The following is a 23,345-nucleotide window of genomic DNA, read 5'->3' as shown; positions in this document are numbered from 1 at the left end:
CTTATTATGGGTAGCAGTGGTGGGTGAAGGTGGCATTTGGCACATGGTGAGTGTTTCGGCCTTGCGTGGGGCTTGCGGGTGGACTTAACACCTTCATTACCTTAGCGGTTAATATCGCTAAGGTAATGAAGGGCTAACCCCTCCTGCTACCCACCCAGTAGGCCTAAACACCCATCATTGGGGATAATACCCCCTTCACCCACCACCACTACCCACAATACAAAAAAATACACACAACAGCCTTACTAGCCACCTCCTAGGCCACCAAAAACCATTACAATATTTAATAAACAACAATACACAACCCACCACCTGTGCCCCCACATAAAACCATTGTTTATTTTGGAACACACAAGATTAATACCACAGGCTGGCGGGGTTCCTCATGTGGTCCCCACGGGTGTCCGCGGACCCAACAAGGCACCCCGGGGGTTCCCACAGGTGTCTGGGGGCCCTTGGGTGGTCCCCACTAGGCTCAATTGATTCATACAACCACTAGGCAACACATTAATTAAAGAAAAACAATCCCAAGATTGAAGCGGATTAAAACCAGTAGCCACCAAAATACATCATTAAATAAAATCGCTAACCAATCTGTAAAAAGAAAAAAACAAGCCATGACAATTCGAATCAATTTAATCTAAACAATAAAAATAAATAGAAAATAAAACAGTCAATAGAAGAAATGCATTTGCCAAAAAATGCATTGGCTCCCACTGTATTCATCTGAACCCTAAACAGGCTCAGATTAATACATTAGTTGTCAATGGGCAATGAAAAACATAAAAAAAGAAAAATCCAATCAAAAAAACCTGTAAAAATCCATTCAATATTTCTCTAACCTTTAGAAGCGTTGGCCATCTGAATCCTGGGGAATCAGCAAGCTCTCATACTGTGACGTCACGAAACATAATCCAACGCCATCCACCTTAAAGATCAAGGAAAGGTAACAAAATTCTTCTTTCTGTAATCTTCCATCATCTTCTTCTTTCTTCATCTGTGATTTTTTCTTGTTTTTCTTTATCTTCAGTCTTTATTTTCATTTGTTAATCCAATAACCCCATGTTAAATCCACTATGTTGACCTGACGGCTTCTTGAGCTCAAATGAGACGTCACAGCCTTAAATATGGCCTGTGACATCACATTTGGGCGACAAATGCTTCACACGCCATCTGATTGGCTGTGAAAACCATGTGCCCTTTTATTTATGTGACGTCATGAAAGGGACTGAAGCCAGCCAATCAGAATGGCTGTGCTTCATTCCCCTTTAACATGACGTCACCAAACCGACATGGCCACAGTCACATGGTAGTTCAGCCAATCAGATTGTGAGAACTCTATATCCCCAATCTGATTGGTTGTAGTAGACCATGTGACGGTAGCCATGTTTGATTTTGTGACATCATCTTAAAGGGAAATGAAGCACAGCCATTCTGATCTAAACTGGTTTGTGTAATGTGTCAGGGTTCTGCTTGCCACAAACCAGGGTCGGACCGCGAGGCTGAGGTGGGGTTGTAAAAGCACCGACCTGAGACCGCGCAGGCTGATCCGGATTGCGCAGTTCGTTGTCGTACATCGCAGGATCAGGATTGGAGAAGACAGCGTCGTCGTTGTAGAAGCAAGGGTCAGGACAGGAGACATCAGGATAAACATTGTTCAGGCAAGGGTTCGGCAACAGGTAGTCAGGAGAGCCCCGCTTCAGCTTAGGAGCGCGGGGTTGGCCTCTGCGCGAGCGACGACCATGGCCCATGGTACTGGTCACAGGAGATGGTAGGCAGACCAGAGTAGCACACCGCTTTGCTGCACGGGTGCACCAGTGCTACAGCGCAAGAGTCCTGAGCGGCTGGGGAATCCTCTGTAACAGCGCAGGAACCAGGACACGGCCTCTCTAGATTAGGGAAAGAGTAGGCCTCAGGAACCAGGAAGCTGAAGATCCACAGGAAAACCTCCGCTACAGTGCAGGAATCAGGAGACTGAAGGGCGCGGGGGATACCTTTGCCTCAGTGCAGGAAAGCAGGAAGCTGAAGACATAGGGGATACCTTTGCTTCAGCGCAGGAGAACAAGCGGGAGCTTGAACGAAGCTGAAGGACGCAGGGCGGAACCTCCGTATCAGCATAGGAGAACAAGCGGCTTGAAGGGAGCTGAAGGACGCAGGGCGGAACCTGGTATCAGCATAGGAGAACAAGCGGCTTGAAGAAAGCTGAAGGACGCAGGGCGAAACCTGGTATCAGCATAGGAGAACAAGCGAGGGCTTGTGGCAAAACAGTCGACATCCAGTTAGGACTATGCTCGGCAGGGAGCATTATGGGAAGACAGTACTTAAAGGCCAGCGGGCCAATCCCCGGAGGGGGGTGTGAAGGTACTGCTCCAATGAATGAATGCAAGTCTAGGTTGCAGTGATAGGCTGCACAGCTGCAGTAGATACCAGAGGGAGTGTGTATTGCTTTGGTGAGTGAATCCAGGCTGCAGCAAACATCAGGAGAGATGCTCCAGGACTGCACAGGTCTGCAAGGTAAGGCAACCAGTAAACCGCGGAGCGGATTCCTTACAGTACCCCCCCTTCACGCGAGACCTCCGGGCGAACATGAGCACTCATAGAGTTGGAGGACCGGGAATTGTTGCTGAACAGTCTAGGATTGGGGTTAGAGTCGTACTCCAGAGACTCATGATTAGTCCTTAGTGTACCCCCACCCCCCGGTGAAAACTGTGGCCAGACAGGGCCATCCATGGGCCTTGGGGACATTGAGTTGTTCCTAAAATTCTTTAGGTAGAAAGGGCATCCGTAAACGAGCAGTTCTTTGGTGAGTACAGTTCTAAGAAATAAGAGTAGTAGAAGTAACATCCTTGGTACATGGCTCGCCCCGCAAAATGACTTGGAAATCCAGGGCTGTGAAGAACCAGAAGGTTCCAGAGCAGAAACGGCAGAAGAACCCCTACAGGAAGCCCAGTCTTTAATAAAGGAACCTGAATCTAGGATCAGCGGCCCTGATAATAGATCGAATACACCAGGAGGAACTTTGTAACAGAAAAAGTCTTGGCTGACCACTGCATGTTGAAATTTGCGAGAAATTTTTCCTCTAGAAGGCTCCCAGGTAATGGTTAGTAAGCGTATAGGCTGGTTGGAAGCATCTCCCGGTATTGGTATGGAAGGTGACAAGGCAAGCAGTTAACCCGGCATAGGGACCGAAATCTTGGGATACGTACAGAGTATTTCCAACTGAGAGGAAATAACAGGGGCAACCGAAAATTCCGAGGGACAAAACCATGGTTTAGCAGGAGCAGAGAAGCAAACAACAGTAGAGCTCTCCAATACTGGGAAATCTTCATTGGGAGATAGTATTGTCAGTGAATCAGGAATAGTCCTTGGGATCTTCAAATCAGTAGCTTGAGAAAAAGGCAGAGCCAGGGTAGTGGTGGGAGGGAAGCTAACATCAGAAGCTGAAGTCTGTACCTCAGTGACAGAGCCTTGAGAATCAACAAGCAGCAAGTATGAACTATGAAAACTCTTAATGACAGGCACCTTAGGAGTACAAGGAGTCTTTTCCGAAACTGCAATGGCCCTAACCACAGGGGTACCTAACCTGACAAAAACATGAATAGGTGTGTTTTCTAGTGCAAAATCTCTGATCACAGGACTCCTAACCGATAGTGAGGGTGTCTGGGTTTTATTAGAGAAAAAATCAGATGTATTGATAAGTGACTTAGAAACAACTACTGAGGTTCTAGATTTGCTGGACATGTGAGAAAAAATACCCTTTAAGACAGGAGCTTTAATTTCCTCCCAGAGTAACCCCATGTTTGCTGGGACATATTTAGACACAGTACTGAGGGACTGGGTTTCAGCAAAGGCAGGACAGCTAAATAGCTCAGATTTAAACCCCAGGACTTGTAATATGTGCATGGTGACCTCAGACAGTACTAAGGGAGTGACCACAGATATGCTGATCCCCAAAGGATTAGCCTGGAGAGAGAAATCAGGGGGACCCCAGACAGGATACTCATTGTAGAAAGAGCTTCAGAATCAGAAGGAGAATCATTACCTCTCAGAGTCTCAAAACTAGTAAGACACAATTCAGCGAAAAGGGAAACCGTGTGCAAGCTTTTTACTAATCTATATGAAAAAGCGTCACTTTTGGGAGAAAACCGTGTGTCAGCAAACATTCCTGGGAAAACAATATGAACCCCAGGAGAGACATACAGACTACTGTATGCTTTTAACCCTAAGCTTAAAGAGGAGAAGAACTCAGACAGTACACGGGGGTTAATCATAACTGTACTGGTCTCTGAAGTAGGTATTTGGTAAGGAATATCTGGGAAACCAGAAATTACTGCAGACTCCATAATGTGGGAACTATGCGCTGAAGCAGGGATCACCGCTATGTGGGCGACAGGCTGGTTCAGTGAAATACCCGGGAGAAGGAACTCTGCGACCAAGCTTAGGGAAAAACCTGACTCCTGACTACATTTATCAGGAACCAGAACTTTAGCCGAAGTCTCCGGAGGCGAAGCTGCGGAAACTTGAGCTGAAGCAGGGGATTTATAGCAAAGAATATCTCGGGACTCCGTACGGTTATGGGAATCCCTCAATGCAACCTCTGCTGTCTGACTTGTGGACTCATTCTCTGAGGCTAAAACGAAGGCATTAACTTGGAGGCAGCAAGAATTTACAGGGGTTAATGCAGACAGTGCCTGAGAGTAAAACACAGGAATTTTTTTCTCTGTATTAGGAGAGACAAGGGATCTCTCCTCTGGAGCTAGGGGCATGACCGTGGCTGGCAGAGAACAGGGAATTATCAAAGGAGACTCAGAGAGCTGCCCCACAGGGGTTAATACAGAAATGACCCTGGGAACAGAACTTAGGGATTCTTTCTCTGACGTGTAAGCGCACAGGACTGCCTAGCAGAGTTTAAAGCTGGAAAACCCTCAAGAGCTGGAGTGACAGATTCGGAGTTAGAAATAGGGGAACAAAGGGACTTATTCTCTGATACAAGAACATTAGTGCTGGGTAGAGCAACATATGTATTCTCCAGGGGGACCTCACAGGACTGATCGGCAGGGGTTAACGAAAACATATCATAGGTGTCAGGGAACCCGGCCATACACTCAGGGCAAGGATCCGTGGTAGACCAGGGATACAGCCAAGCGGCAGCGAAGCTGGCGAGGGGAGGATCCTGTTAATTTATGCAAATGTCCAATGTCATGGAAAGGATATGGAGTGTTTTTTGGGCATCAGCCAACATGAGGAGAGGGTCCACTTTTGCTATATAAATGTCTAAAGACAAGGCCAGGGAAGAGAGTTCCTTTTGGGCGTCGTCCAATTCTAAAGGGTACACATTTTCCCAAGTTAAGGGGTAACCAGGAAAGCAAATACAAGCGGCCAGCGATTGTTTTAAGTCCCGGAGGCGGTAAACCTTCATCATGAGATCACTACGGCATTTGTTTTGCAAAGGGGTTAAACCTACAAACACAATCAGATCCTCAAGCATGGGTAATATCTCAAATAGAAACTGGTATTCACACTGGGACTGGTTTACAGGCTGGGACAGACTTTCAGACAGAAACTTACCAACCCTCACCACCGGGCGGTCCGAGTTTGTGGGGCCGAGCATACGGTCAGGGTTCTGCTCGCCACAAACCAGGGTCGGACCGCGAGGCTGAGGTGGGGTTGTAAAAGCACCGACCTGAGACCGCGCAGGCTGATCCGGATTGCGCAGTTCGTTGTCGTACATCGCAGGATCAGGATTGGAGAAGACAGCGTCGTCGTTGTAGAAGCCAGGGTCAGGACAGGAGACATCAGGATAAACATTGTTCAGGCAAGAGTTCGGCAACAGGTAGTCAGGAGAGCCCCGCTTCAGCTTAGGAGCGCGGGGTTGGCCTCTGCGCGAGCGACGACCATGGCCCATGGTACTGGTCACAGGAGATGGTAGGCAGACCAGAGTAGCACACCGCTTTGCTGCACGGGTGCACCAGTGCTACAGCGCAAGAGTCCTGAGCGGCTGGGGAATCCTCTGTAACAGCGCAGGAACCAGGACACGGCCTCTCTAGATTAGGGAAAGAGTAGGCCCCAGGAACCAGGAAGCTGAAGATCCACAGGAAAACCTCCGCTACAGTGCAGGAATCAGGAGACTGAAGGGCGCGGGGGATACCTTTGCCTCAGTGCAGGAAAGCAGGAAGCTGAAGACATAGGGGATACCTTTGCTTCAGCGCAGGAGAACAAGCGGGAGCTTGAACGAAGCTGAAGGACGCAGGGCGGAACCTCCGTATCAGCATAGGAGAACAAGCGGCTTGAAGGGAGCTGAAGGACGCAGGGCGGAACCTGGTATCAGCATAGGAGAACAAGCGGCTTGAAGGAAGCTGAAGGACGCAGGGCGGAACCTGGTATCAGCATAGGAGAACAAGCGAGGGCTTGTGGCAAAACAGTCGACATCCAGTTAGGACTATGCTCGGCAGGGAGCATTATGGGAAGACAGTACTTAAAGGCCAGCGGGCCAATCCCCGGAGGGGGGTGTGAAGGTACTGCTCCAATGAATGAATGCAAGTCTAGGTTGCAGTGATAGGCTGCACAGCTGCAGTAGATACCAGAGGGAGTGTGTATTGCTTTGGTGAGTGAATCCAGGCTGCAGCAAACATCAGGAGAGATGCTCCAGGACTGCACAGGTCTGCAAGGTAAGGCAACCAGTAAACCGCGGAGCGGATTCCTTACATAATGTTAGTGAGTAAATTCTTATTCTTTACTACCCTCCTGCTTGGTGTGCATGATTCATACAGTAGGGCTAGAAAACATACATAAACTACACAATTCTTCATCCCTCTTTCAACGCGCTGCACTCCTCAGCTCCTCCTTACATCTCAGTTCTGATCTCGTTTGCATATTGTAAAGCCTGTATGCCCGCAGACCTGGCCAGTCCCCAGTACTGTGGTGGGTAAGGGTATAACTTGCACCCACAGCAGTGAGGGCGTGCCCGGAGTGTGGTAGTTGCGTTGCCGGGCCTGGTGAGTAAGGGTTAACATTATACTTGCTGAGTCTGGGGCGCCAGAGGTCAGAAGGTATTGTCCAAGAGCCAGAGTCCAGGGATTGGAGAGAGCAGCGTAGTGATGTCCGAAAGCCAGAGTTAAAGGGCAGGAGAAGGCAGCGTAGTCAAAGTCCAAAGCAGAATTCACATTCAAACCAAGGGAACCCATACAGGGGCAGGGACAGGAACCAGAGCTGAAACAGATAAGGGAGCTGGGCATAGACACTGAACACACAGGAGCTACAGGAAAGCTATGCAGAGCACGGAAAGAGAGGACAGACTGGAGTTATAAAAGAGGGAGGACAAATAGCAGGAAGGGGTGGAGCAGGGGTTTGTCTGGGAGCTTGCAGGGATAGGTGTGAGAGAGCAGGGGAGGAGACAGGGATGTAATCTAGGGTAATGGCCTGCAGGCTCCAGGGGGCAGAGCAGTACCTGGGGAGGATTGGTAAGTAGAGCAGGTGCGCGCGCCTTCTGTAACACAGTCGCGCTGGACATGCGAGTACCAGAGCGTGGAGGAAGGATCGCGGAGGAGGTACTCGGTTGATGAGAATGAGAGGGGGAAGGAGCGGTGGAACCAGGTAGGAAGACGGAGGTACGCCGAGGGGCGTCAGTCCCCTAACGGGGAACCAGGGACCAGGAACGCGCGCGCACAGTGAGGGGACCGCGCATGCACGCAGACCACGAACGGGAGCGTGACCGCGTCGTGAGGGAATGAGGCAGAGACCGCGAAGGCAAGGAAGAGTGAGTCCCCCGATCCGTTACACATATCATGAGAAATTGGCCATTTTTTTAAAAGGAGCATTTCCCACAAGAAATAATTATGCCAAAATTTGCAGCAATCCAGACTCTGAAAAGGGGTTTCTCTTTCTCCGACATATTTAAGGATCTGGCTTTCTAAGTCTTGCAAATGTTAAACAATTCCTGCAGCATCTAAATCTACTATAGCCACCTTTCCCCGCCACTAAAGGAACTACCAGTGCTCCCATACCAGCTTGGCTAACAGAAGGCCTGAGCCTCCACCGCTGGGAGCCTGGGGTGTGCTCTCAATCTCCTCGGATGCAGCACCTCCAACTGCTAGGGATCCCAGCGTAGCGGGATACACCCTTCACAGGAACCAATACAATAGTTAGCACACACTGGGTATATATCAACTGGTTTACTACACATAGGAAACGGCAGCCTGTACCCCACAGTATAACATACACACAATACAATAACACAGGGTGAGTGTCCCCCAAGTACATAGGGTGCAGAGCACAATACCCCGGGTGTCCTTCCCCCAATGTCAGTTCCCACCTAAAGTGTAGGGAGAAGTGCTACCCCTGCGGAACGTTGGTGCACTTAGAAGTGATATCTTCCTGTGCACTCCAGTACCCGGGTACCGCCGAATAACACATATGATCCGTCTGATCCACGACGTTGGTCTGTCCGGTCCATCCACAAAGGCATCTGCCTCTGCGTGGGGTGAACTGCCACTGGAGAGTCTCACCTTAAGAGTCTCTTAGTTCAGCGGTGGTCTGGTCTCAGACCACAGGCCGCAAGTCACTGCGCGGCATCTTGTCACTGGTGCCTAACACTTATAAGGCTACAGTGGAAACGTCTCTATTTTAGGGCCTTTCCCCGTAGCAGCCACAAACTAACAATGGTCGGGGCCTAACTGGAACCTGCTGGGCAACTCTAAGCCTAGTCCAGGGAACCACTGCTCACTGGAAACTACCTGCTTAGTCGCCGTCCTGCTCCTGACTGCGCGCGAGGTCCTAGCGCCCCAAAATGTATCTATCTTGCCTCAGGAGATTCGGGGAGCCTTATAGGCTGTGGCGTGTCATGTGATGAGCAGCCCCTGGGGCTGCTGGGACCTGTAGTTCCCCTACTGAGCAATTCTAAGATGGCCGGTGCCACTACACATGCGCAGATAATCCAAGATGGCAACCCCCTGCAAATGGACCGCCGCGGAGCTCCGGAGCGCCCTCCACCCACTGACTACCGCAACTCCACCTGGCGGTTCCCTGCATGCGACCACAGTCCTGGCAACCACGCGCCTCGGCCGATATAGCCTATAGCCTCCCCCTTCCCCGCACCGGAGGTAAGGGCTAGGGGGACCCGGCTGCATCAATCCACTTTTGGTAATATTTTAGGCCTGTGACGCTCGCGAAATATTCCACGAAAAACGTAAAATGTAAGAATAAATTACAAAAGTTTTGCTAACACAGTTTGAACATTTTCACACAGCTCTTGCCTGCCTCTTGTGCTCTGCTCAAGGTTGCTGACTTGTTGTTCAGTATGTTTGGAACTCCCACAAACGTTATTTTCTCACCATCTTCAAAAACCTTCTGAAGCATCATTTTTTATTGGAAGTATTTTAATACAGCCTAACATGTTTTCTATACACACCAGGTGCACTTTCTTTTTTACAACACTTGCTTTATTAATTCATTCAAGTATATACACTCAGATTGTCTCTGTATCTTAATATCACTTAGATAGGCTTACAGTAGATATTGGGGTTAAAGACTAATTTCTCCCAATGTTTGCTTTTATTAAATGCATTTCTTCCGGTTTTGTGCCATATTTCATTGTATTATGTCTGGTATACCGCGTGGGCATTTCTGTAAAGTGATGTGGGCATGGTTGCCACTATATAAATAAAACATATATACAGATGCATATAAAAGGAATACAAATAAGCCCTAATGAAATGGAAAATGTCATCCTCTCAACCAAAAAAAGTAAAAATAAATCTGGTTGAGGCTAAATTAATTAGTTTATTGGTACCTTTAAAATAGTGGTACAGCCTGTAAGCATCATTTAGTAAATATGGTCCCTGGTGAATTTCTATATCTTTCACTTATAAGCAAGAGCATGCACACTTTTACTATTCCAGTGCTGGTCGTGGTGGGTATGGTAAAGGTTTTGTGGGCTGTAATGCAGGACAACATTTTCCTTCATATGCCAAAAATACTAATTAAGTAGTTACATAGTAAGTTATACATTTTTATGGGATTAACTAAAATGCCTGAAAGTGAACAGAAGGTCAGAAAGAAAACTGACATTTAGGCTGGTTGGATGTCAAAGCCCTTAAGGCAATCCTGCTGTGAGCTTACAGGATATAACACCCCAAGAACTTACAAGATATTTTTTATAGATACTAAGTTGGTTCTGTTAAGTTAGAATCAATAATAGCTAATTAAGCTAAATTGTCTGAGATTGTATTGTTGGTTAATGGTCACTAGCATTTGCAGCCTAAAACTAATGGCAGTTGATATATTATTTGCCTAAACGCTTTGGAGGGTTTTTAGCAAAGTTTCCATCATGGGAAAACTAGTGGTAGAAACTGTCAATTAATTGGTATTAGTTCTTAAGGGGGTTACAGTACAATCAATGTTCTCTCAAAAATGACTGTAATGTACATGTACTGTGCAATATTATCAATAAAATGAAAACATGAACAACCACTTGCACATCTGAAAAATCATAAATGGAGCAGACAAGCCGCGCTCGTTCTGTCGGATGTGATGATAGAAATAAGCCCCTTGCTGCTTGATGCGTGGAGGTTCTCCTAGTCACTCCTACGTAAAAAATGCCCAAAGGCGTTTTAAAACACCTTACGAAAAACAAAAAGGTGCACACAGCGCACCGGGAGTTAATAACAAATAACACTATAATAAAAAATATTTATATTCACAAATAAATTAATTACTTGTGAATATTGGGAAAACAAAGGCACCAAAAATGAAATAATTATGAAAAGGCTCAATAATAAAAAACAAAAACGATGTACTCTATATATAATTCAATATTTATTGAAAACAAGTAAATCACAAGGGAAAAACACAAGTGAAAAGCCCTAATAACACAACCGTAGTAAAAATACAGACACAATTGAATACAATAAAAAACTACAGTAAGTACCAAAACAACTAACTTATAACTCAGTTGAAGACATACACGATAATAAAACAAACAAACCACAGAGGGGGAAGCCAAGATACTAACCAGGATTGCTGTGATCAGCGCTAATGTTAGTATCCGAACTGTACCGATCAAATAGCTGATGTGCCTCCTCTGCAGCTCCCCAACACTCTGGCTCCAGCCAATGGGAAGGCGCACTAAACAGCATCACATGGCCTCTACACATTTCACAACTACGTGCTGATGAGTACGGGTAGAGATAACGTGAGGCTGTTCAGCGCGCCTTCCCATTGGCTGGAGCAAGAGTGTTGGGGAGCTGCAGAGGAGGAACATCAGCTGTTTGATCGGTGCAGTCCGGACACTAAAGCCTGGGTTCCGCTGCTTCCGACGGCCCGTGCGGCCGCGCGCGCTACGCACAATCTGATGTTATTCTCCCGAGCAGGTCCCAGTCCCTCCTCGCTGCACGGCTCACTACATGCTGTGATGCGTCAGCCGCCAGGGGATTCAAGACAATTGTAATCCCAAGCGGCGACGCGTCACGTGGTGTGGCTGTGAGCCAATGAGGAGGGGAGGCTTCGGGGAGCGGGGAGGAGAGTGTGGGGGGAAAGCAGCAATTTTAAATAAACTCTGCAGCACCAAGGAAGTCCCCCCTGCTCCCTCCCACAGACTCTCTCCTCTTCGTGGGGGGGGAGGGGGTTTGTGTGTGTGTGTGTGCCGTTGTATGCGCTGCTCATGTACTGCGGGACAATGTCAGTAATGGTTGAAGGCCCCCCTAGCAGTGACAGGGTTAATTCGCCTGTCGAGCTGTGTGTCAGCGATCCCCCTTCCGATTCCCCCCCTGCTCCGATCCCCCAGACTTTGATTCACCCCCCGTGTGTATTTGTGAGTGCGTGAGTGCCTGTCTGTGTGTGTGTATGTGTGTGCCTGAGTGTCTGTCTGTGTGTGTGCCTGTCTGTGTGCGTGAGTGCCTGTCTGTGTGTGTGTGTATGTGTGTGCGTGAGTGCCTGTCTGTGTGTGTGAGCGGCTGAGGAGTTGAGGGGCTGAACGGCTGAGGGGCTGAGGAGTTGAGGAGCTGAGGAGTTGAGGGGCTGAACAGTTAAGGGGCTGAACAGTTGAGGGGCTGAACGGCTGAGGGGCTCAGCGGTTGAGGGGCTGAATGGCTGAGGAGTGGAGGGGTTGAATGGCTGAGGGGCGGTACCGCCCCCTCACATCATGGCCGCTCCCCCCCACACGTTTTGGCCATGCCCCCCCGCGCCGGAAAAAGTTTCCTGCAGACCGCAGATCGCGGTGCAGTGAGTTGCACGCGCCGCCGGCAAGCAAGACAGCCATGCGGACTCATGCAACGGGGCCTTAGCCTAACATCAGCGCTGATTACAGCAATACTGCTTTTTTACTCTCCCTAGTTAGTATCTTGGCTTCCACCTCTATGATTTGTTTGTTTTATTGCCGTGTATGTCTTCAACTGAGTTATAAGCTAGTTGTTATTTGTACTCACTGTAGTTTTTTATTGTATCCAATTGTGTCTGTATTTTTACTAAAGTTGTGTTGTTAGTGGTTTTCACTTATTTTTATTTCCTTTTTATTATTGAGCCTTAATTATTTCATTTTTGTGTCATTATTTACCCAATATTCACAGGTAATTAATTTATTTGCAAATATAAATATTTTTATTATAGTGTTATTTGTTATTAACCCCCGGTGCGCTGTTTGCACCTTTTTGTTTATTTGAAAAAATCATAAACAGTGAATAAAACCTACAATGTATGATAACTAAGATGGGTACTGAACGTATGTAAAGGAAGTTTTCCACATTTCTTACCAACATAAAGCACAGTAGACCCAATTTAGAGTTTAGATGTCATCGCAAAAATAGAAGTGGCATTAAAACCTTTTTGTGTTTAATCCACACTTTGTCAATCAACCATTCATGGATACATACAGTACTTACATTATTAAGCAACCTTTCATTGTTACACATCCAAATTAGCAACCCTTTGCAGGCATACAGTATACACATATGTATATACAGTGCACCAGTAAAACAACTCTCTACGAATCTGGTGTTTCTCTGTTTCAGCCCAATTGGGTTCAGTGACTATGGCATATGGTAGTCTTCTGCTAACAGGAAATTATGGACATTCATCCTACATCAGCTACTGTAGTTGTTCATCTTTATATGGCAACAAATATAAATGATTATACAAATGTAATTTAACATAAAATACAGCTTGCATGTGCATATCATTGTCTAACATTTGACTTGCATTAGACAGCTGTATAACTTCCCAGTTTTCAATAAAGCCCTGATTCTTTAACAATATGGCTCATGTCCTGCTTTACTTTCCTGAATGCCTTCACTCCTTTAGTCTGGACTGTCCATGGTCCTTCTCACATTCTGATTTATATTCCACTATACTGATTCTGTTTTTCAATACCACCATTTTTAAACCATTCAGCTCTTGACCTTGCCTGTTCCAAATTACAATATTTAGAAGCAATTATGGCTTGTAATATGAATTAAACAAACTGGAACATCTCCTCATGCTGACATCTAAAATCCACCTTACTATAGATCTCGATCTCCCCAATGTAATTGCACTGGATTACTGTAATTGTTTATGTCCAAAAGGATGCTACAGCTGCACACAGGAAGAATAATTTCTTGCCATAACTTTTCATGGGATGATTCTGTGGTCACATAAGGGCAAAACGAACCCTTATTAACTCTTTCAGAAACAAAGTTCTTCTAGAAAATGTGGCCCGAATAAACTAAGTAGCACAAAGCAATAAGAGACCTTGGGGTAATTAATAAAGCTGTGATAGTACAGCAGCAGCCGTTATTCGAACATTTACCTGGGTAAGTGTTGCATTATGCCGCGTGGTATTGCGAGATGTTCCGTTGCAGACATAATGGCCCAACGGATTAACACAGCAGGAGTCCCTGCTGTGTTAATCCTACTGGGGTCTGCCTGTCTGTAAGAGATGTGCAGTAAGAGGGCTATATCAATCACTCTAACTGTGCGCCTCTCACAGGCGATCGCGGGTTTTTTATTTAATGTTAAACATTACAGTAATGTAGCAGGGGGTCATCAGAGCAGAACCACATTGATTTCAGGTCCGGGGACACCCTGCTTCCAGAGATACAGGCTCCGTTATGGGGTGCCGGTATCTCCTATGCATGGAAATGTCTTGTGTCGCATGAACGTGACTTTCCATGCATAGGAGAAACCGGCACCCCATAACGGGGCCTGTATCTCGAGAAGCAGGGGGTCCCCGGACCTGAAATAAATGCAGGTCTGCTCCGGAGATCCCCGGCTCATCTACACTCATCATAAATTAAAATTTAAATGTACACATTTAAGCACCAATACACAACCCACCACCTATGCCCCCACATAAAACCAATATTTATTTTTATAGACACAGGATTAATACCACAGGTCGGTGGTGGTCCCCACAGTTGTCCGCAGGCCCCACAGTGCACCCTGGGGGGTTACCATGGGTGGTCCGCACTAGGTTCTGTGGGCCTCCAGGTGGTCCCCGCAGGTGTATATGGGTCCCAACAGGGTCCACGGTTGGTCAACACAGGTATCTGGAGGTCCCCAGGTCATTCCCATGTGTGTCTAGGGGCCCTCGGGTGGTTCCCGTGTGTCTGGGGGCTCTCAGGTTGTCACCACAGGTCCCCAGGGCCCCCACAGCTGTGGGCCCCCGGTTCCTCCCCACAGGTGTCCGTGGGTCCTCAGGTGGTCCCAGTGGGTCCCCGCTGGCCTGTAGTACCATTCCTATATTTAAAAAAAAATAAACATGGCCTACATTTCAATAAATACACCTCCCCCCCACCCCAACACATACAGTACAGTAATGGTCAAAATAACTATTATCCAGATATGGATAATAGATTATTTGTCCATTATTAAACACAACATTAGCCGCCAGCCAGCATAAATAAAGTAAATAAAAACCGTTCTACTTACCCCTGCCAATGTGAAGGGTGTCCTCGTCAGCATACTGCAGGTCCATATCTTCCATTGCCAGAAAGCATACATAAATATAATCTAATGGCCCCTAGCCCCTTAATGACCTTAACGGTTAATAACCGCTATAGTAATTAAGGAGTTAATCCATCCTACCCCGCTACCCACCCGGGAGGACTAACCACCCACCCTGGACCCATTGATTTTTAGAGTAGTACATCATACCCATTTAATAATGGCATGATAAGCTACCAAGCAGTCAATTGGCACACTAATACAAAAGCGTGAATGTCAAAAATACACAAGAATAAAACAGATACAACAAGCACCTAAACACCCAGAAACAAAAATGAAAAGCACTAGCCAACCAAGTAATTAACGAAATAAAACCACTAGCCAATCTATTAAAGAAATAAAACCACTAGGTATTCAATAAAATAATTAAAACCACTATGCAATCAATTACATAAATCATACCACTAGCCAAATAATACATTTAATACCTAAAAGCAGTAACCAACACAACAATTGATTCATACAACCACTAGGCAACACATTAATTAAAGAAAAACTATCCCAAGATTGAAGCGGATTAAAACCGCTATAGTAATTAAGGAGTTAACCCACCCTACCCCGCTACCTACCCAGGAGAACTAACCACCCACCCTGGACCCATTGATTTTTAGAGTAGTACATCATACCCATAATAATAATGGCATGATAACCTATTATACAATCAATGGTCATTAATACAAAAGCCTGAATGTCCAAAATACTCAATAATAAAACCTATACAACAACCACCTAAACCCCCAAACTGTAAAATTAAAAGCAATAGGCAATCAATCAATTATCTAAATAAAACCACTATCCAACCAATCAATTAAAGAAATAAAACCATAGCCAATCATTTCAATAAATCACACCACTAGCTCCAAAAATAAATTTTATAGCCAAAAGAACTATAAACACAACAATAAATTAATACAACCACTAGACAACACCAATTTAAACCAGTAGCCAACAAAATACATAATTAAATAAAAACGCAAAACAATCTGAAAAAAAAAAATATTCAAGGCATCACAATTCAAAACAATTTAATCTAAACAATAAAAATACATAGAAAATATTACAGTCAAAAGAAGAAATGCATTTGCCAAAAAATGCATTGGCTATTACTGTATAGGCACAGATTAATACATTAGCAGTCAATGGACAATAAAAAATATAAAAAAGAAAAATCCAATGAAAAAACCTGTGAAAATAAAAGTACATACATTCAATATTTCTCTTACCTTTAGAAGATTTGGCCCTCCGAATCCCGGGGAATCAAGAAGCTCTCGTCTGGTGACGTCACGAAACACAATCCAACACCATCCATGAAGATCCTAGCCATGGAACAAAATTCTTCTGTCTTCATCTGTGGCTATTTCTTTAATTTCTTTATCTTCTGTCCTTATCTTCTGTCTTCATCTGTCAATCCAATAGACCCATGTTAAATCCACGATGTTGACACGTCGGCTTCTTGATCTCAAATGAGCCGTCATGGCCTTAAATATGGCCTGTGACATCACATTTGATTGGCAAACGGTTCTCACGCCTGTGATTGGCTGTGAGAATCATGTGCCTTTTTTATTTGGAAGTGACGTCATGTAAAGGAAGTGAAGCCAGCCAACCAGAATGGTTGTGCTTCATTTCCCTTTAACATGACGTCACCAAATCCAAAATGGATGCCCTCACGTGGTACTTCAGCCAATCAGATTGTGAGAACTGTATCCCCAATCTGATTGTTTGTAGTTGACCATATGACTCCCTTTGGATGATGTCACATCCTTTCCCACAAATTACTTGGTCACGTGGTCTACTACAACCAATCAGATTGGGAATATCGTTTTTACAATCTGAAGTACCACGTGAGGGCAGCCATTTTGGATTTGGTGACATCATGTTAAAGGTCTGCATCTGTATCTATTCAGAATCTGATATTATTCAAGTTAATAATGGAATATTCTGTGCGGTTGTGCGAAGTAGCTCTATTGCAGGTTCATGATTTACCCTCTTAAAATGGGTCATGAAGTGCCATATGGCTTAACACCACTTTGAATACAACACCCTTTATCTCCAGTATCATGTAATCAATATGGTCACATGGCCATTAATTGCCCTCCTCTGCTGTAAGGGAAAGTCATTCTCTCCCCCTCAAACCATTCCTGTGTGAGAAGGATCAGTCTCCAGAATGCAGATAAGTGTATGTGTATGTGCATACACTTGAGTAATTTTTTATAAGGCTACTAGGACATTCAAAAGCACCATGGGAAAATTATTTTTTTATGCTAATAAAATTAAAGATTGACAAGTTGATGAGTAGAGAATAAAATAGAAATACTGTATTATAATTGCATTGGTAATTTTCTTAGTATGAATTCCTTAGCTGCTTAAATGCGGAGGCTTTTCTAACAGTGAGGGGGGATAAAGAGGGTAGCTTGTTCTAACACAGATTGAGCTATCAGTAGAGCATGGGTAGATATAATGAAATGTTACACTGGGTTTTATTCTAGGATCCAACATTTACAACCATAAAACAATTGATCTACTCATCGGTTACTTGTCTTCAAACAACGGAGGATCGTGGACTTTTGCGCATCATGCTGTACTTCAAGCTGAGGATCATTGCTTCGTGGGGCAAGAGTTGTTTGATGTCGCAGCTGGATGAGGTGGATGAGCCTTTATCCCGGCAAGAGTAAGAAATACTTTGATTGACTATAGGGTGCCCATTGATAGCCATATTGACAATCTGGGCCCTTGTTGAGGGCGTAGGTAACCACAGTGAGAATCAATGAATTTATTGTCTAGTGTTTATTTTTATTTTATGTCTCACTTGCACGCACACTGTCTCTCTCACTCGCGCATGCACACACAAAGTCTCTCTCACTCACGCATGCACACACACAGTCTCTCTCACTCGTGCATGCAAACACACACAGTCTCTCATTTGCGCACACACACACAGTCTCTCATTTGCGCACACACACAGTCTCTCTCACACACACACAGTCTCTCTCTCACACATAGTCTCTCTCACACACACGCACACAGTCTCTCTCTCAGCCACACACAGTCTCTCTCTCTCACACACACAGTCTCTTGTGCACTGTCACTCATGCACACACTCTCTCACAAACACACACACTCTCTCTCACACACTCTCTCACACAATCTTTCACACACTCTCACACACAATCTGCTCACACTCTCTCTCATTCTGTCTCTCGCACTCTCTCTCTCACACTCTCTCACACACTCTCTCTTTCACACACTCCTCTCAAACACTCTCTCACACACTCTCTCTTTCACACACTCCTCTCAAACACTCTCTCACACACTCTCTCACATAATCCGCTCACACTCTCTCTCACACTCTCTCTCACACTCTCTCTCACACTCTCTCTCTCACACTCTCTCTCTCTCTCACACTTTCTCTCTCAAACTCTCTCTCTCACTCTCTCTCTCACTCTCTCTCTCTCTCTCTCTCTCTCACTTTCTCTCACACTCTCTCTCTCACACTCTCTCTCTCACACTCCCCTCACACACTCCTCTCTCACACTCTCTCTCACACTCTCTCTCTCGCACTCTCTCTCTCACACTCTCTCTCTCACACTCTCTCTCTCACACTCTCTTCCACAATCTCTCTCTCACACTCTCTCACTCACTCTCTTTCTCACTCACTCTCTCACTCACTCTCTCTCACACACTCTCTCTCACACACTCTCTCTCACACACTCTCTCTCTCTCACACACTCTCTCACACACACAAACACACTCTCTCTCACACACAAACACACTCTCTCTCACACACAAACACACTCTCTCTCACACACAAACACACCCTCTCACACACACAAACACACACTCACACACACACACACACACACACACACACACACACACACACACACACACACACACACACACACACACACACACACACACACACACACACACACACACACACACACACATGCACACACACACGCACACACACACACACACACACACACTGTCTCACTACTGTCTCAAACACACACTTCACAAATGCTGCAAATAGCTAATACAGGGAGGTGTGTGTTCACTGAAATTGTGTTTGGATTTATAATTAAAAAACCTCACCAACACAAATACAATTTCTGTGACAAAACAATGATAAAAGACAAAAGTTTCACTTAAAATCTGTGTGCTTGGCACACACTATTTTTTTATTTTTTTTTATTTTAATGTGTGTAGCCAAGTATCCTCTTGGCTACTAATCTGCCCTGTCTAACACATAAACCCTGGTACCGGTGCAGGCAGTGTTAGGATTAATCTGGGTTTTCCCATGCAGTAAGTGGTTCCCTTGAGTGACAGGGGGGTGGGACTGGGCCTGTGTTCTGCTCTATCAGGGCCTCAGACCTAAGACCTGCCATCTGGGTACAAAAGGGGCCGTACAGCTAAATTTAGAGTAGTTCTGTAGAGAGATCCTCTCCCTCGGGGATTGGGATACTACCCGCTATTTCACGAGAGAATAGGGGAAGAGATCAGGATAGACCCTTGGGCTCCCAAGCCTCCTGGGTTGAGTCCAGGGACCATCCAGAAGAGAAGAGTACATACAGTTATATGCTGTATTCGCTGTTGAAGAATAAAGCCGTTCCAGTTTTATATATGCCGGCCTGAGACTGCAATTAATGAGGGGGAGTATTAGAAGAGGTTTCTCCTGCAGGAATTGCACCCAGTGCTACTGGAGCCTGCAAGATATGGAGGCGCTGCACCAGTGAGAGAGAACCATCACCCCAAAAGCTTGTCCTGTCTTCCCCATAAACATCGGCGGGTCCTCAACGATTCTGTGAACCAGCAGGTAACAGCACAACACACCGTGTAATAGTGATATGTCCCAGAGGGTGGGGGGAAAACCTGTTACAAGTGTATTTGGATGAGATACAAGACTGCACACTGATTTAGAAATGTGGGACAAATGTCTGGATATTTAACAAAGAAACAATACTGCAGGTTAAAAGACAAGTCTATAACTTACCATCTATGTTGTGCCAAATATTAGAAAAGTGTTACATTTATAACAGCTTTGTTATATTCACAGTTATCCATTCTGCTCTAAAACATTTTTCCTTCTGTGCATTTTCCTGTACTGTTCTACTTAATGCAGAATCTGGTGTATTTGATAATCAATTTTACTTGGGCTTTTGCATACAATATAAGGTTAAGGTTAATAGGATTCAGTGGAAAATTGCTTATGATGCAATGCACTGTTTGATTTGTGTATCTTATTACTTATTAGGCTAACACACTTGCTAATAAAATGCCAACATCTATTAGATGCATAATATATCAAAATTTCAATTGCTGCAATGTAGCGCAGTTTGGTTTCAGTGAGATTATTGGTAAAATCGGGCATGCAATTTGTCTTTTGGTACATAATACTAGTATACTTTTTTCTTTTAAACCAAATCTTGTTTGTTATTTTTGTGAATTAAACTATTTAGATAACATTTCATAATGGGAAGGCAAAGATCACATTACTTTAAAGAGTAAGTCAATAATTGAATTGGCACACTTCTGGGTTGCTATTTTGAAATACATACAACGAATAAGGAATGACTCAGTGAGTAAGACACTGGGGCTTATTCTAGTAGCCACAATAACCAATTTATCAAGGATTTTGAGCTGTTATCGCAAGATAGCAATTCAGAAAGCCTTGGTAAGTTGGTTAAATCGTAAGGGGAAAGCATTTTCCGCGAGTTCTAGCTACCGGACAAACACATTGTGCGGGAGCCGGTGAGAAGCCAACACTTGCAATTTTGATAAAATCATAGCCTTGAAAATCTCATTGGGGCTTTGGAATAGTGACTTTATCAAAGATTCTTCGCGCCAGTGAAAGCTGGCGAGAACGGTTGTGAGAGAGGGACTTAGAAAACAAAATGCCTTTTTCCTGCATCAGATTGATGCCGGGGGTCTCCAGAGCTGGTACACATTAATATGAAAAATGCCTTTACAGGCAGCTTCATTACCTTAGTGGCTAACTGCTAAGGCAATGAAGAGGGTTAACTACCAGTCCCATGTTTATCAGAGGTGGATGAAGGTGGTATTTGGCCCATGGTGAATGTTTAGGCCTTGTGGGGGCAGTTAACCCTACATTACCTTAATTTGGGTCAATCCGATTGGTTCCAGTACCGTGTGACATGTCCAAATTTTTTTTAAAGGATGTGACATCACTTTTAAGGATGGTTGTCAACTCCTTTAAAAAATGGAACATGTCACATGGTAAAGGAACCAATGGGACTGTCTTCAATCCAATCCAATATCTCCCTTGGAGAAGACGTCACATTTTCATTTTTGATACTAGTGTGCGTGAGCAAGGGGTCTCCGGACCAGAACCATGTTGATTTCAGGTCCATCCTGTCGAAAATCTGTCTGCACTGCCGTGGTCGCTGTCCTTATGGCTTGTGACACAGGTACTGTAAGGACCCATGGCCTATTAGAAGGCTCCTGTACAGGTTACCTATGCTTCACAACATGGAACTTTGCTTCCATGGAGACGGCTTGTGTTGCTCCCCCGCTACTAATAAAACTCCCTGGCTAGTTTCTGTCACGGTTGTGCTCGCCACAAACCGGGGCCGGACCGCGTGGCTGAGGCTGGGTTATGAAATCACCGACCTTAGACTGCGCAGACTTGTCCGGAGTGCGAAGTTCATAGTCAAACAGGCTGGGTTCAGGATTGGAGAGGACAGCGTAATCGTTGGAGGCGCCAGAGTCGGGATAGGAGATATCCGGGTAGTCATAGTCCAAGCAGGGAGTCGGCAACAGGTAATCAAGCAGGTCCTCCTGATTCAGCGTAATTGCTGCAGGTCGGGAACAGGGTTTGCATGAGTGGCGTCCACGTCCCATGGCGCCGGTCTAGGAGAGGGAAGGCAGACCGGGGTGGGGACACCGCCAGGCAGGACCAGTAAACTAGTGCTTCAGTGCAAGAGTTCAAGCTGGCCTCTGCAAAGGGAGAAAGAGCAGCAGGCCAAGGGGTCCAAACAGCAACCTCTGCTAAGGGTAGAAGCAGCAGGTTGCGGGCTACAGGGAGATAGCACACAGCAGGTCTCCGAGGTGCTTTAGCGCGGAAACTTAAGCTGGCCTCTGCGAAGGGAGAAAGAGCAGCAGGCCACGGGGTCCAAACAGCAACCTCTGCTAAGGGTAGAAGCAGCAGGTTGCAGGGAAAGCTTGAACTAATGCTGGAACACATCCACAGGATTAGTCACAGGAATAACAAGCATGGGCTTGTGGCAGAACACAGGAACGTCCAAGAAGGATTATGCCCAACAGAGAGGGATTGTGGGAATGCAGTATTTAAAGGCCAGCGGGCCAATCCCCGGAGGAGGGTGTGAGGGCACTGCTCCAATGACTGAATACAAGGCTAGGTTGCAGAGATAGCCTGCACAGCTGCTGTTGGTTGCAAAGAGGAATTAGTGAGAACAACAGCACCCTGCAAGGCTACGAGAAAAGCCAGGAGTGGATTCCTGACAGTTTCCAGCTTCCTCTAAAATCTGGTACCGATTCCAGCTTTTCTATTTATTCTTCTGCCTGCTCCCTGCCCTAACCCATGCTTGTCTGAACATTCTCCTGCCTGTTGCCTGCCCTGACCTTAAATTGCCTGACCTGCTACTGTACCTCCCTGGACTCAGTAGATCTGGATTCCTGGTTTGACTTCCAGCTAATATCAAGAACCCCCAGGTACTAACATACTCTCCCCTGTATGTTTCTGTTATTCCTAATAGGTACACAATGGGGTGCTTTACCCCATCTTTGCCCACCTGACAGAGGATTGCACCAATGCTGTAATTGGCAGCATCAGTCTAGATCAACAACCATTTGCTGTAATGGGGGGGGGGGGGTTGCAGTATAGGATTGTGGGGGAGCCTTTTGCGGATCAGGTCCAACAGGAGTTTGGCAATAGCACTGTATTGGGACACAAATTTGCAGTAGTACTCGGCCATCCCAAGGAAAATGATTGTTGGCTTTTGGGTATGGGGAGTGAATGTCTTCTACTTTGATGGGCTCTGGCTTGACCTGCCACCACCCACCCGGTCCCCCAGGTACTGAACCTCTGCCATGCCGAGCTGGCACTTGATAGTTTTCATGGTCAGTTTTTTCTCCTTGGTTTTGTCATTGCACTAGTGCTAATGTCAAAGTGATCATCCCATGTCCTGTTAAAGACAGCAAGGTCATCCATGTATGCCTGGTCATACCCCCGAAATCTGTTCACAAGACATTGAAAGGTAAGTAGAATGTTTTTCATCCTGAATGGCATCATGGAAAATTCATGTAATTCAGGTGATGAATGCCAACTTTTCCCTAGCCACAGTGATTAATTGGTTCTGCCAATAGCACTGTCTGAGATCCATGTTGGACAA

Source organism: Ascaphus truei, chromosome 2 (genome assembly GCF_040206685.1).
Source record: "Ascaphus truei isolate aAscTru1 chromosome 2, aAscTru1.hap1, whole genome shotgun sequence".
In the NCBI taxonomy this organism is placed as follows: Eukaryota; Metazoa; Chordata; class Amphibia; order Anura; family Ascaphidae; genus Ascaphus; species Ascaphus truei.
Note: the sequence above shows the minus strand (reverse complement) of the source record.